At 35.2% G+C, this 14,148-nt stretch overlaps 1 protein-coding gene across 11 annotated transcripts in view; it reads right to left on the bottom strand.

Annotated features, from left to right (window-relative positions):
- The window catches only part of zbtb20 (zinc finger and BTB domain containing 20), an 83,168-nt gene extending 69,081 nt beyond the window's left edge, over window positions 1-14,087 (bottom strand). For 5 of the 11 annotated variants that reach the window (XR_007930114.1, XR_007930115.1, XM_051892515.1 and 2 more), the window contains exon 1: window positions 13,278-13,845. The gene's annotated coding sequence lies outside the window, so the exon portion shown is untranslated. The other 6 variants (XR_007930110.1, XR_007930111.1, XR_007930112.1 and 3 more) reach the window with 3 other exon arrangements.
- Between the last annotated feature and the right edge of the window lie 61 nt (window positions 14,088-14,148).

Here is a 14,148-nt window from a genome sequence, read left to right as displayed (position 1 = left end):
GCGATTAATTCAAAATCCTTAATGCATTAAAATAATTTAACGCAAATAATGCAAATAAATTACCGAAGCACGTGTAATTTACGTCACGCAGTTAGATAACAAAAGTCGTCAGTTTATCATCCACAATGGCGCAAGCACCTGTAATTCTGGTCGGTGGAAATTTCTATTCTAACCTTTTAATCTTTCACTTCTCTGTTTGCGATCAGATCATTTTAAGCCACTAAACTCCAGGAAAGTTTTCAGTCCAACGATCCACTAAGCGAATTCATTCAAACAATCAGTCCAAAACAGCGCTATAGTGTGAAGTAAACCAGGCTGATTACGTCAGAGATGGCAGAGAGAATACAGATTTACATTGTGTTTTCAGTGAATTATTCATTCCAGTGTCTGTTTCGCTTTAAAACATGAGCTGTGTAATTTTCTGCCATTGTTTCTGAAGAGTGCGAGCCCTCACATATTGCACTGTTTGAAATACAGACTGAATGGAATGGCAAAACATCCCACCGCTGTATGGCCAGATGATACGTAAACTACGTTTCTCGGCTGGATAAAGCAAACCAGCGTCTCGCTAGTAAAGTTTTGATGGAAGAGGATTGCGGTGACATAGAGGAGTCGTACAGTAAGCATGTGCGAGTCTTTTATATTGATGCGCAAACGTGATCCTGTTCGGTACCGCAACTTGACTTGTCTAAAATTTAAACAAGCTCTTTGCTATTGCACTGTACACATACTATACACTGTGAATTCTGAAAAGTCTTTTTCTGTAATGCTCTTTTTTTTTTAAAGGGTTCTTTGGTGTTCATAAATCTATGAATTATATGGACTCATATTGTTTAGTTATTTGGGGCCAGATTTACTAAACGGGGCAAATTAGAGTGAGAGCGCAATTCAACAAGGAGTGCGCAGAGTGTGTTCGATTGACTAGCTACTCTCTACTGTCTCAGACGACGACATCTTTGTCCTGTGTTGGCCACCGTAGCCTCTCTATATTGCAATTTGCAACCTCACCCTTAGATGCCGCTAAAATTTACACACTGCACCTTTAAATAATGGCGCAAATACCAGTAAAATGACTAGCGCAAACATTAGTAAATCGCGTTACGTGATTCATTTAAATACTCTCCTCCCATAAATTTTGCGTCTGAAAGGGAAACTCCTACAAATACATATGCAATAAGGTCAGCCGCAAAAACAACTCAGTCCACACCTTTTCAGCGCTAATTTTGCACTGTGTGTCTTTAGTAAATCCCAACAGTATTTTTTTAACGCCAAAAAAGGGTTTGCACTGGCGCAATCTGTTAGTAAATCTGGCCCTTGGTGTTCTTTTGGAGTCTCCAGTTGTCCTTTTTTGGAATGACACCTAAATTTACCTTGAAATAAAAGCTTGCAGAAAAGTTTTGTGAGAATCACCCTTCAATCTGATGGATTACTTTAGCAAATGATGACAAAATGAGCATATTAAACAAGATAAATGGTATATGCTTAATTTAATAAGTGTGTGATTAATTGCACAAAAAGGGTGTAATTGCAATTAAAATTTGTATTTTATTGACAGCCCAAATATAAATATATCATAGTGTCAGACAAGACCTGATTACATGATACTTATTACAGTTAGTGGAAAACAATTGGTGTAAAGCATAAAATCTTTCACTGAAAATTACATAGATATCTATGAAATCAAGCTAGAATCCTGACTGAAATTATAGCAAATAAGAACAGGCTTGAAAACTGTGTACATACCTATTGCCATCGTATTTACACACAAGGAAATGAATACACTGTCAGTACATTGCACTGTAAACAGGAAACCTTTCTTTCTTTCTTTCTTTCTTTCTTTCTTCCTTTCTTTTTCTCTCTTTCTTTCTATTACTTTCTTTCTTTCTTAAACAATGGTATTGTTTTTTTCTAGTAATTCCAATAAAGCAGCCCAGTCTGCCAAATCTCCAGTGTCAAAATATAAGGCCTTTAGAAACCCTACGTCGTCAGATTAATAACCATGTTGCAACTGCAACGTGTTAGGACAGCCAACCATTTCACAAGATTTACACAGAAACAGCCAAAATCTCATTAATGTTCTCCACCTTATCAATGAAAATAAGGATGTGACTTAATTGGATGTGTGAATTAAAAAATTCGGAACAATCCTTTTGATGAGGGGTCATCACACTGCAGTATTCATTTAAGTGAATTAAAAGTTGCACATCTAGAAAATTTTATGCCTTCCACAAAAGTTGCTTCACACACTGTTGCAGACTTATGAAAAATAATGCTATAGAATTATAAGTACCATCAGAAACAGCTGCATGAACAGTGTTAAAACATAGGGCTGCAGCTAACAATTATTTTCACAATCAATTAAATTGTCAAGTATTTTTTATTTAAACAGATTAACAAATGTGTGTATATCAACTGGGGTTTGCACTTGTCTTAGGGAATAAAAATCATGCAAATTATTCATATTCTCTGCTTTTACAACAAAAAGTATAAAAAAAAAAAAAAAAAAAAAAAAACATTATGTATAATTGTGTGAGACTGGCTAAACAATTGAGTTTCACCTCTGCCAAATTACCTTGGCAACAACTGCCTGGAAACGACAAGTGACATGGCACAAATTTTTTGCCCGAATATTAATTTATTTGAAAATACATTAGAAATGCGATTCATACATACGATGACTTGAATGGAATCACCTTAAAGCCATCGTGATGATGAACAAGTTTTTCATTTCTCAATGAAAATTCATTTGGGGCATGAAGTAAAAAATGTCAGGTTGTTACAATTGTCTTGATGTCATAATGAATAAAAAAAGCCTCACTGAAATAATTAGTTTGGCATAGTAATTTATTATTAATTTATAGAAAAAAAAGTGAAGCCGTTTTATCAAAATATTATAAATATTAAAAAAAAAAATTGGAGTCCACCAAGTTAGTGTGACCAACAATGTCATGAGGTGCAACTAACATGCAGGAAAACAAACAAACATAATGATATTATCGTGTCAAGGTCAATAGGTTTAAAGAATTTTTACATCTTTATATTGGACACTCTTAGACACATTAAACCTCCTAAACTGCTGTAAAATACAACATCTGCTGTCCAAATAAGTAACAGTTTTGCTTTCTATCTTTTTAACGTTAAGATTCTATTCACACCTTGGCATCAAAATATGAAACAGCTTATTTTCAACCACACAGTATCTTTATTTCCATGTTAGAAATATCCAAATGATCACAGAAGTACTGGAATAAAAGTATATAGTTCGGATATAAACACTGATGTCAACAGTAGAGATCAAAATAGAGCAAATCACCTTTTGAAAGTAACTTGACTGTATCATTACATCAGTTACATCAATAGGTGGCCACAAGTGACTGTTAAAAATGTATTTGTCATTGAATCATTCATTCAAAAGATTCATTCACAAACACTGATTCATCCAGTAATGAAGTGAAATATGAGTCATTGAATTATTCATTCAAACTATTTTTTTTTTTAAAATAATTCTTTCAAATTAAATAAACATTTCAAATAGACTGCAGCAATTAACATTTTGGCAGAACCTCTAGTAAATTACATGTTATTTTGTGTAGTTCAGAATTTAGTTTGGTTAGTCTGTTCAGAATCGTGGGAGAATCGTGATCTCTATTTGAAAGGAAGAAAAAAAACGTGATTCTCAGTTTATCCAAAATCATGCAACTCTATAAACTTATACAATTTTACAGCTGTAATGTTCCAGCTTCTCATTTACCAGTATTTCTCAACAGGTCCTGATCACACATGAATAGTAAAATGTGTTTTCCATAAAAGGCTGTATGTGTGAAAGTGTCCTGGCCAAGCTATATACACCTAAGGCGTAGGAAACAATTCAATCATGTGTTTAAATGAATTCTAAAAAAAATAATCAAGTAAATGCCATCCTCTAAAGAGTTGCTTGTATAACACATACAGTGGTACACACTATGTACATTTTCTACTAAACTACTAAAGAATATAATTCTACAGAATTACAATCACTATCAGCAACAATACTGACTGTGATTAAAAGGTAAGGCAGCAACAATTTCTGATGATTAATTATTTGATTAATCTGATAAAACTGACAAGTTTTATTTTCAGTATTATATTTACAACACATGCTATTCCACATCTAGCCCAATAATCTTCAATGTGCAAAGAAGTCTATGTAATAAATGCTGTATAGGCCTATTTGTTAGAATAGATATAGATTGTTCTACATACACATTCCCTCTTCTGAGCATAATAATATGTTTTCATCACAGTACTTTATCATGTAATGGAGAGACTAATTATTTTTCAATCATCCCAACCATCCCTTTATATATACTACTACTACCACACACACACACACACACACACACACACATATATATATATATATATATATATATATATATATATATATATATATATATATATGTTTGTTTACATAATATGTGTGTACTCTGTATAAATAAATACACAAACATACATGTATATATTTAAGAAATATATACATGTATATATGTACTGTGTGTGTGTGTGTATATATATATATATATATATATATATATATAAAATTTATATTATATAAATATAAATATTTTATATATAAATATAATATATATTTGTTAAATATATACATGCATGTATGTGTATTTATATATATATATATATACACACAGTGCACAGACTGCACACACATATTATGTAAACACAAACTTTCATTTTGGATGCGATTAATCACAATTAATTGTTTGACAGCACTACACACACATATATATATAAACACACATATACTTTTGGGACACACAGTTTTGCAAAATGCAAATTCTTACATTATAAGAACAGTAAAAAGTACAAACAGAAACCTTGCAACTGCACTGAACAATACCAGCACTGAAAGCACCTGACCCAGAAACCTAGATGACCTTCTTTAAAACGTTTATAATGGACTGCTCTCATACTTGTCACACTTTTTCTGCTGTATCTTGCTCTGTGACTGCAGCTACTATTGATTATTATCATTTAATTGTTGCAGCCCTAATCAAAAGATAATTACGCTACAAAATGTTTCATAGTAGACAATATAAGTATAATTCTTTGTTCTCTGCTTTTAGTAGACTGCAAATTTAAAAAAAATAGTGTTTGGCTGGCTAGAAAACAATTCAGGAACATTTCCAACACACTCTGTCCAATTGCCTTGTTACACCTGTCCTGAACATAGGTACATATACCTAACATAACTGTACATATAAAGAAAAATATTTGTTTGTATAACTTACACTGGTGGTTAAAAAATATATAATGCTATAAAATCATGATTGGCAAAATTAGCAACAATATTGGCACTAACAGTACTACCGAATGATTCATAATAGTATAAAAATATGATTCCATATTCTCTTGTTTTTGCTAATCAGTGAGGAAACTGTAGATTAAAAAATCTCAAAAATGTTACTGGCCAGAAAACAATTCGCACACTTGCACCTCTGCCAAAAATTGCCTTGGCAACAATAACTGTCCTGGCAACAGGTATGCACACCTATGCACAGAGTTTTCAAGGCCATTCTTACTTCAAAACGTTGAAAATGTTTCCTCAGTTCTGCAGCTGTCCTCTTTAAGCTGGCCCAGTTCATACATACCCATAAAAACGTCAAGTGCTCTTTCCAAAATGGCCACATAATACAGAGTAGGATAAACAACACCTGGATAGAGACACTGCAATAACGTGAGGCTTGTTCCCTCCCCTATGAACCAGACACAAGTCACAGACAAATGTCCTCAAACTATAGCAACACACACAATACAAACTGATCCTGTTTTAAGACCAGGGTCTCAGGGGACAGAATACGCCTTTAAAATATTTACATAAAGATACACAATCGTGACCTTTATGGAGAGAGTACATGCTGTAGTTCTTTTAGCAGGATTTAAATATATATATATATATATATATATATATATATGTGTGTGTGTGTGTATATATATATATATATATATATATGTGTGTGTGTGTGTGTATATATGTGTGTGTGTGTGTGTGTATATATATATATATATATATATATATATATATATATATATATGTATATACATATATATATATATATATATGCATCATCTTTTAGTTTTATATTTCTGGACTGAATTAAACAGAATACCTCGCTAACACTCTGTGTGTGCGCGTGCATTCGATGACAGTTGTTGTCTTCTCAGAAACATGATACATTATATATTTGTCCCACCAGATCCTCCACTGTTTTGTGCAGCCACATCACCGATCGTCTTCAAAAACTAGTCTTGCCAGTAACAATAAAGACTTGTTAACAATGTGGAGTGGTAATGTGTGAAACAGCCTTTACTCGATTCCGCATTTGTGCCGCCGTTTCTGTTAGCCCATGTGTCGTTATTACTTCTCCTATTGGAACAGTGAACACGTTTGGAGCTGCCCTTTTCTCCAAAATGGAGGACATTCTATCTCTGAGTGCTCTGCTGTGCTCCAAAGCGGCTCCCTCCCTTGCGTTCGTCAGGCCCGTTTTATACAGCCCGGTTGTAAACAAATAAGAAGTAAACTTGGCCAAACTCTAAGAGAGAACTCTTTGACTACCTCTGTTTTATTTTTTCATCTCCCTTTTACAAACCATTTCCAGATATTTTCCTTTAGAAATGGCAGTGATCTCACTAAGACTTGTAGAAAACCATATGAGTGCCGGGGTTAGCTGAGGACACGAAAGCACCTTGGCAAACATACAACTTCCCTATTAGAATCCAAGATACATTTTTCACATCAGTGAAATGCCTGTGTACTCGTTTATGCGTTTAAAGAAACATACTGAAAAGATCCTCGCGTCTTATCTTATGCCTTCTGACTAAAATATAAGAGAAAAGGCTTTTATTTTCATGTACCAAAAACAAACTCTCTGACTCATTTTTTTTTTACGTTGAATACAGACAAACCTTGGAAAAGTAAAAGTGATTTTGCACTGTGACAGTGTCATACTGAAAATACATTCTTACTTATTTCACAAGTGCAACTTCACATCGAACTTTAGGCAGAAAAACATTCACCAAGTTAATGCTGCAACACATGACTGACAATTATGTATGCAAAAGGGCGGGAAAGAGTTCTTGGCACACTCAGTGTGGAAAATCCCCATTGTACCAAAGCAACTCTTCTTGAAATGGTAAATGTTACTACTCTGCCAGGTGAGGTCTAAACCTTGCTGCCTAAAACTGGTTTTCCCTATGTGGGTGTGTGAATGAGATAGCGCGAGTTGGTGACGCTGCCTCGGTCAGGTCATCTGAGGTGAACGGCGTGGAGTGCACAGTACAAACTACGATATGTTACAAGTGGGAAGAATGCATGAAGAGAAGAGAGCAAGAACGTCTCCGTCACTAGTGAACACTGAAGCAGCTGCTGTTTAAGGAAGCACAATTACACTTTTAGAGGGGCACATGTATAAAAGACAAAGGGGTTTCAACTTTGACCTGGATTTAGCATACAGTCGAGGCCTATATTAAGAATTCCCTTTTAAACCCGCAAGCTGTTGCGTACGGCATTCCCACTCACGACTAAAGTCCCACTAGTGGAGGGAAGCTCTGTATCTGCCCCAAAATCACACACTCGACAAGAATCAAAGATCTAGTCTCTGAGCGTGTCCAACCAGCCCTATCTCCACATTCTTAAAAATAGTCTGAAAATTAGGAAATCACTCATCAAGACTAACCTCGTATTCAGTAAAATAAAAAAAGAATAGAATTTATTCTTCTAAGATAAAGCCTAGGGGTAAGGGAATGTTCAGCTCAATTAGGAAAAGTGGATAGCTCGCTAATTCTGATAGATCTCTCAGATTAAATTGTCAAGTAATTACATTGCAAGCATTCACTAAAAGCAAAAAAAAAAAAAAAAAAAAAAAAACCCTGAAATTCAGCCCAATTACAATCCAATTCTAAATGTTTTCTCAATGGCTAACACAAGCATCTAAGTTTCATAGCTTCAACAAAAACCAAGATCTCAGAAACTGTTCTGAGATCAGTGTGAAAGGCAAAAACAGCTGTTGTTTTTTGAGTGTAATAATGTATCTTTTTGCATTTTCTGTCTGTATGGGATATTAGCATCATCTTTAAGCCATTTTTACATATGCAAACTTAAATACTGATGTATTTTTGCAAAAGGATATATACTTTTATTGTTATAGACCGATGAAAGAAAGCAGAGAAAATCAAAGTGTGAACAAATTGCCTGTGTCTTGTGTCTGACCATTGTTACCATGGTTTCCCCTCAGGCTATGTCATGAGTTTTGATGTAAAACTGTTCTTCTATGTAAGAGAAACATCATCATGTATTAAAATTCTTACAATGAGTTACAGTATTTGAATGGATCTAAACAATCCATAATTCTCTCAACTCAATACTAGTTCTTTCATGTTCTGACTTTTAGTTTTAGAGTTTTAGTTTTTGTGCCTGTTGTTTGTCTTCAGCTACATATTAAGGCCATTTTGACATATTTATGTGTTAGCAGTAATTAGTTGGATTTATCTTAGAAAATCAAGAAAAAACAAAACAAACAGCCCTAAAGTAAAATGACTCCTCCTACTGGTTAGGCCCAGAACATCAGAATAAATAAAGAATTCTTGTTATGCGTGTTCGCATAATTGAAACCCTAGATTCGACGTTATGTTAAAATAATACAGGATATCAATTCAGGAAGGAGTGCTGTTAACTATCCTATGGTCAAGGATTTCCTCAAACCATGTGACACAGACACAGGATACCAAGCAATCAAACTGAACATAACATGATCATTATGATATGAAAAAAAAATATCATAACACGTCAGGCTGAAATTTAGCTGTTGCAACCACATTGTAAAGAAATAAAAGCCAAAAGGTCAAATGCCTATAGATAAAAATTTAAAAAACTCCCCTCTTAGTACTGTCACCTACTGACAATACATACAATTGGTTATTGATACATTTGTGTGAGCTGAGCAGTATGCCAGTTCAACAGAAAAAAGGTACCATATTTTTCAGTTCTTGCCTCAATTGAAACTGTATGGACATTCACCCCTGCATGTGTGTGTGTGTGTTCCTGTATATATGGTTTATGAAGACACAAATGTGTATAATAAAATGGGTATTACAATGTAAACGTCCTGTGTCCTCATAAACCTACTAAACTGTTTTTTTTTAATTATTATTCAAAAAATGCCTAAAGTTTTCTGTGTGTGTGTGTGTGTGTGTGTGTGTGTGTGTTTATAATGTACAGTATAACTAGCGTCAGTTCTGCATCTAAGTAGTTAACCTGGTCATGTGTGTTTGGCTCTGTTTTATTCTCTCATTCTCCTGATTCTCACAAGATTCCTTAAATAGGAGTTATCTGACCTTGACATTTAATTACATTAATGAAGGTTACCATCCAAACTGGTAAGAAGGTTAAGATAGCCCCGTAATCTGACTTAGTAACCTCTGGTCTAATGGTACAGCAAACAGTATAACAGTAATCAATGCTATCATCAACCATTCTTAGTATAATTAGAACAGCCCTACCCACTGTGATCAATCACCTTACAATATCATTGAAATTTTGTACACCTGTAATTGTTTAATTGTAATTTCGCATTTTTCTAAAGCGTCATTCTGTCAAATAATCAATTGCAAGGCAACTGACAAACTCTTTAATAGTCTCTTGCTGTGGCATGTGAGCATTACTTTTGAAGCACTAAGAGGGTTTGATGTTTCCAAAATAAACAGCACACAATGCCTTCTTTTGATCCACGAATCCCAATATTCCTAAGATCGTGATTTATTTGTTGTCTTTTGGCCACATTTATCATTTCAATCTCCCCAAAAATAGACAAAAGAATGTTTAACATTTTTTAAAAACTTTAGTGAACATTAAGAATAGGAATATAAATTCATATTATAGTCCACTAACCCTAAGTCTACATGTATTAATACTGCATCTATCACAAGCTGAATAAATAAATCAATAATCACACACAGAAATTAAAGCACTTTGCCTTATCATTAAACATCCACAAACACTGTTCAAAGGTCATGGAGCATGAATGTAAAAAAATAAAATATGCTTGAAAACATATATTATGATCACAACCTCTATTGCCACAATAATGCCTAAACTCAACTCAATCATTATACATAAGCAAGTCAGTTTGCCCCTCAGATTAATTATCGCACCAATAAACACATTAATTAGAGCGAATAAGTTGGAAAAGAAAGATAATCCACATAAAAATGCATGCCTACATATTGATAATTCAAGTTTTGGAAAGCAGTGCTCTTAGTTAATGTTTAGCTATATGATATAACTTATCAGCAATACCTTATTGTTTAAGGTACCTCAATAAGAAACATAAAGCCACTCAAGAATAAACAACTCGCACAAACATCTTTAAAGACAAAAGTGTCACATATTTCCAAGCACAGAAACTATGTAATAAGAAATGTAATAAGAAAAATCCCATTTAGTAAACTATGGTGCAATAACACGTGGAAAACAATTGCAGCAGACACTCTGGCATAAGTATATCTATAATGTCCCAGTCCTTCCAATGTATTTGTATTTGCAACACATTCAAGTAAAACTAAAAAGTTTATTTTCGGTTTTGGTAAACACTATAGTATACTAACGTAAAACATACATCTCAAGGTCTTTTTCACGCATACAGCACTTTAAAAGACGTTAACGCTGACAGACAAACAACCTGAACGCAGCCCAAGGCCCTCCTCCCCATTCTAACTACTCCCCAAATCATCTATGAAACACTGAAAAAAAAATCGATACACATACGCGATTAAAAACGGATTTAAATGAATTTAACAGGTGCATAATAAGGAACAACGTGTAAGCAGAGCAGTCTTGTACATGTGGGGAAAAAGCTTGATTCATAAACTAATAGCCTATAACTTGTGTTCTCCTTAAATGAGTTGACTAAAATAAAAACTTAATTTGCCATAGATATAGAAAGAGTTAATTTACTCGACATTGCCCTACCTGCAGAGCCACGAAGAATTTTACACAAACATGAAAGGGAGGCCGGTATCAGCTAAAAAAAAAAAAAAATAAAATGTAGCAGCCTATAGTAGGCTATAGTGGAGGGGAAAAATAAAATTGTGAAAGAATTATTGTTTCTGACACAAGTATGCATTTGTAATAATATTAGAAGCAAAAAGAAAACGCTATAATATTTTATGATGATTTACAGTTCGATTGCCTTACGTTAATGCACGCCTAGCCTATACATTGTTAATCATAGAAATGTAAAGAGAGAGAGATTAAAGTTTTTATCATTAAACTGCCGACATTTAACATTGATTGAAGTAGGCTAAAGACAAAAAAACTGTTATTTAGACATCCACAGGTTTAGGAGACTGACGGTTGGCTAACAGTTTTGAGCTAGCAACAAATATATTAACGTAGAGCAGCACAGAGGGTTAATGGAACAGAGGCCAAACCTCTTTTTTAATAACAACAATTTGCTTGTATTCCATATTCCTTTACTCTTAAAAATCCTTAACGTCGAATTAAGGAATATTTGACCGTTAAAATATAGCTAAGTTGTGTTTTTTTTTTATCAATAAGTAAAGGGGAGCAGTCAAACTTCCAAGGCCGCAATGACCGTCTGAGAGACTGGCGGTCAGCAAATCCAAAAAAATAAAAATAAAAAAGCGAACAAACATACACACTGCTAACATTGGTAATTAAAATAAGATTATTACTTTGTGTTTATGTCGCAAAATAACAGGGTTTTCCTTCTTTTAGCTCATTCGTTCAGATAAAACATTCCAATAATCAAAGTAGCCAACATCGGATAGAATCTCCCCACATAACTGACAACCTTTTCATGTCATTTGCTATAAATAAACAGATTATATAAGCCAGACATTTTATAATACAGCGTCGGGAAACAGAGGGCATATGATAAATTAATGAAAAATGTGTCTGGTGTGTTTTTCCACTACGGGCCAGTGCCATGGCTCTCATACCCGCCGTCTCGTATACTACACAGAGATAACAATACAATCAGCGCTGTGATCGGACCGCAGCTCGAAGGCCCCGTAACCTCCAAAAAATGAAGAAGAGCTCCTCTCTGCTTTGCCATATTAAGTTTTTTGTGTTAAAATGGCCGAGTGATTTATTGTTTGCTTAGCCTACAAACGCGTGCGTTATAGGCAACAAGCTGGCACTTCACAACACGGAGTCAAAAAGAGGTCATTCAGTAAGTACAAGCATTAGAAAACAGAACAGATGGGCATTTATCTTTTGTAACTGGAACTAAATTTGGGTTTCTTTACGTACTTGGCGCGAGGACTAAAATTTCGGTCACTTCGTTAGGCTGCGTATCCTAATTCAATGATGACAAATAACGGACATGGTAAAGCGCCAGATACACTCCCTACAAAACTCCATACTTTCGTGTAGAATTTGTCCGAGCTGCTAACAACGTCTACACAAAATATTCGTAACAATTGTGTTTGTCTGAGATAGCCCGAAACCAGAGGCTAGCGCGCAAATCTACCGGGGTCAATAAAATATTAGCAATAGCCCGGAAAATACCAGGACTCAGGATAAGCGGCTGAAATGTTGAAATAATCATTCCTATCTCGTCTATTCCTCTAGTTAAACAGAACATTTAGTCTTGTGGCGCTGACTGGCTTAAATCGGCGATTCATGACACTTAACACACGGTTAGAGCGGTGTTATTCTATCAAATATTTTGGTCTTATGTAGGGAAGTCCCTAGCGGCTCTGCTGAGTCGTATTGTGCTTTTCGTGTCATGGTTCAGTGTTACGTTTAACACTCCGCTAAATATTAAAACACACAGCCTTAGTAAAACAATACTACTTATAAAAACTACACACAAAGTCTCATAGCCTGCCAACTGCTAAACAAGTAGAAAACGAGTGAATTATATGGTCATTTTACCTGAGACGTCACTTCAGACAACCACGAGTCTTTTTGTTTAATTTCATGGGATGTTGTGAGAGAACTCAGCCTACAGCTCCTATAATCCAGAGTGTCACAACTAAATGTAATTTCGCGAAGTTTTCTTTTCTTCACAGCTGCTTTATGTGTGAAATATTGATGAACAAGGACTAAAGTCTTGTGTTTGAGCTATTCGTATATGCTTCATGCTTAAGTTTTTTTCACCACATATCTAGGGAACGACTGCTATTACTCTTATAAATAGCCTAACATAAATAGTAGGTATAAGTACCCTCCCCCTCCCTTCCCTCTCCCTATTTCTTACCTGCTGCTTTAAGGGTCTTTCTTCTCCAGTGGCTACAGCGCTTCACAGCTTCCCCGGTTTTCCCCAGGCAAGGACTGAGTTTATTAATATTGTCCCTTACTTTGTTTCATTTCTCACTTCCATCTTCTTTCATCTCATCAATAAACACACGCTGCAGCCTACCTTCGGAGAGGACATCACGCAGCTCACTCGTGCCCTCCCATTTTTTCACTATTCGTCGAAGATTTTGGGCAGCCACGCCTTTCTACTGGCGATTGGAACAGAATGGACTTTCTTGAAGCACGTAGGTTGCGATATAAATCGTTCAACATGACTTTACCCCAATCGGTGAGCCGCACGCCCTCCCTTCCGCGCGGCGAGGAACGTTGAAACTGGCTCCATTGTGGCTCTGAAAATGAAACTATTCTGCCTTATCCAATTGTTGTGTTTGAACCAGTATGGACACTACGCATCCTCAGTTTCTTAATTATCGGTCAGTGTACAAGTGCACCGTTTTCCGTTGAGAATTTCGGTGCGCCCTTTTTGAGGAGTTTCTGCTTTTACGCGTTGATTCTTGAGCATAAAGAAACGCATACATTACCAGGAGATTAATGTTATTTGGTGTTATAGGCGCGAATTAAACTCCCTGAAATCCATGTCCCATCCTCGATCAAAAGGCCAGTCATCCGAGAATCCTGCATGTTGATCATTTATAGATAGCCTACTTTAGATTGGTTAGGGACGATGTCAATAAATTTCTCAAAATTACATCTGGTCCCACATTGGACGGTGACGCTGCCCGTCAGTTTGAAGACCAACAAGCTAGATTGTTTCACCGTGCCTTTTACTTTCTACGCATTTCTATTTTCCCATTTATTTATTTTTTAACGTC

Source organism: Ctenopharyngodon idella, chromosome 5 (assembly GCF_019924925.1).
Source record: "Ctenopharyngodon idella isolate HZGC_01 chromosome 5, HZGC01, whole genome shotgun sequence".
In the NCBI taxonomy this organism is placed as follows: domain Eukaryota; kingdom Metazoa; phylum Chordata; class Actinopteri; order Cypriniformes; family Xenocyprididae; genus Ctenopharyngodon; species Ctenopharyngodon idella.
Note: the sequence above shows the minus strand (reverse complement) of the source record. Positions and strands in the feature narration are given on the sequence as shown.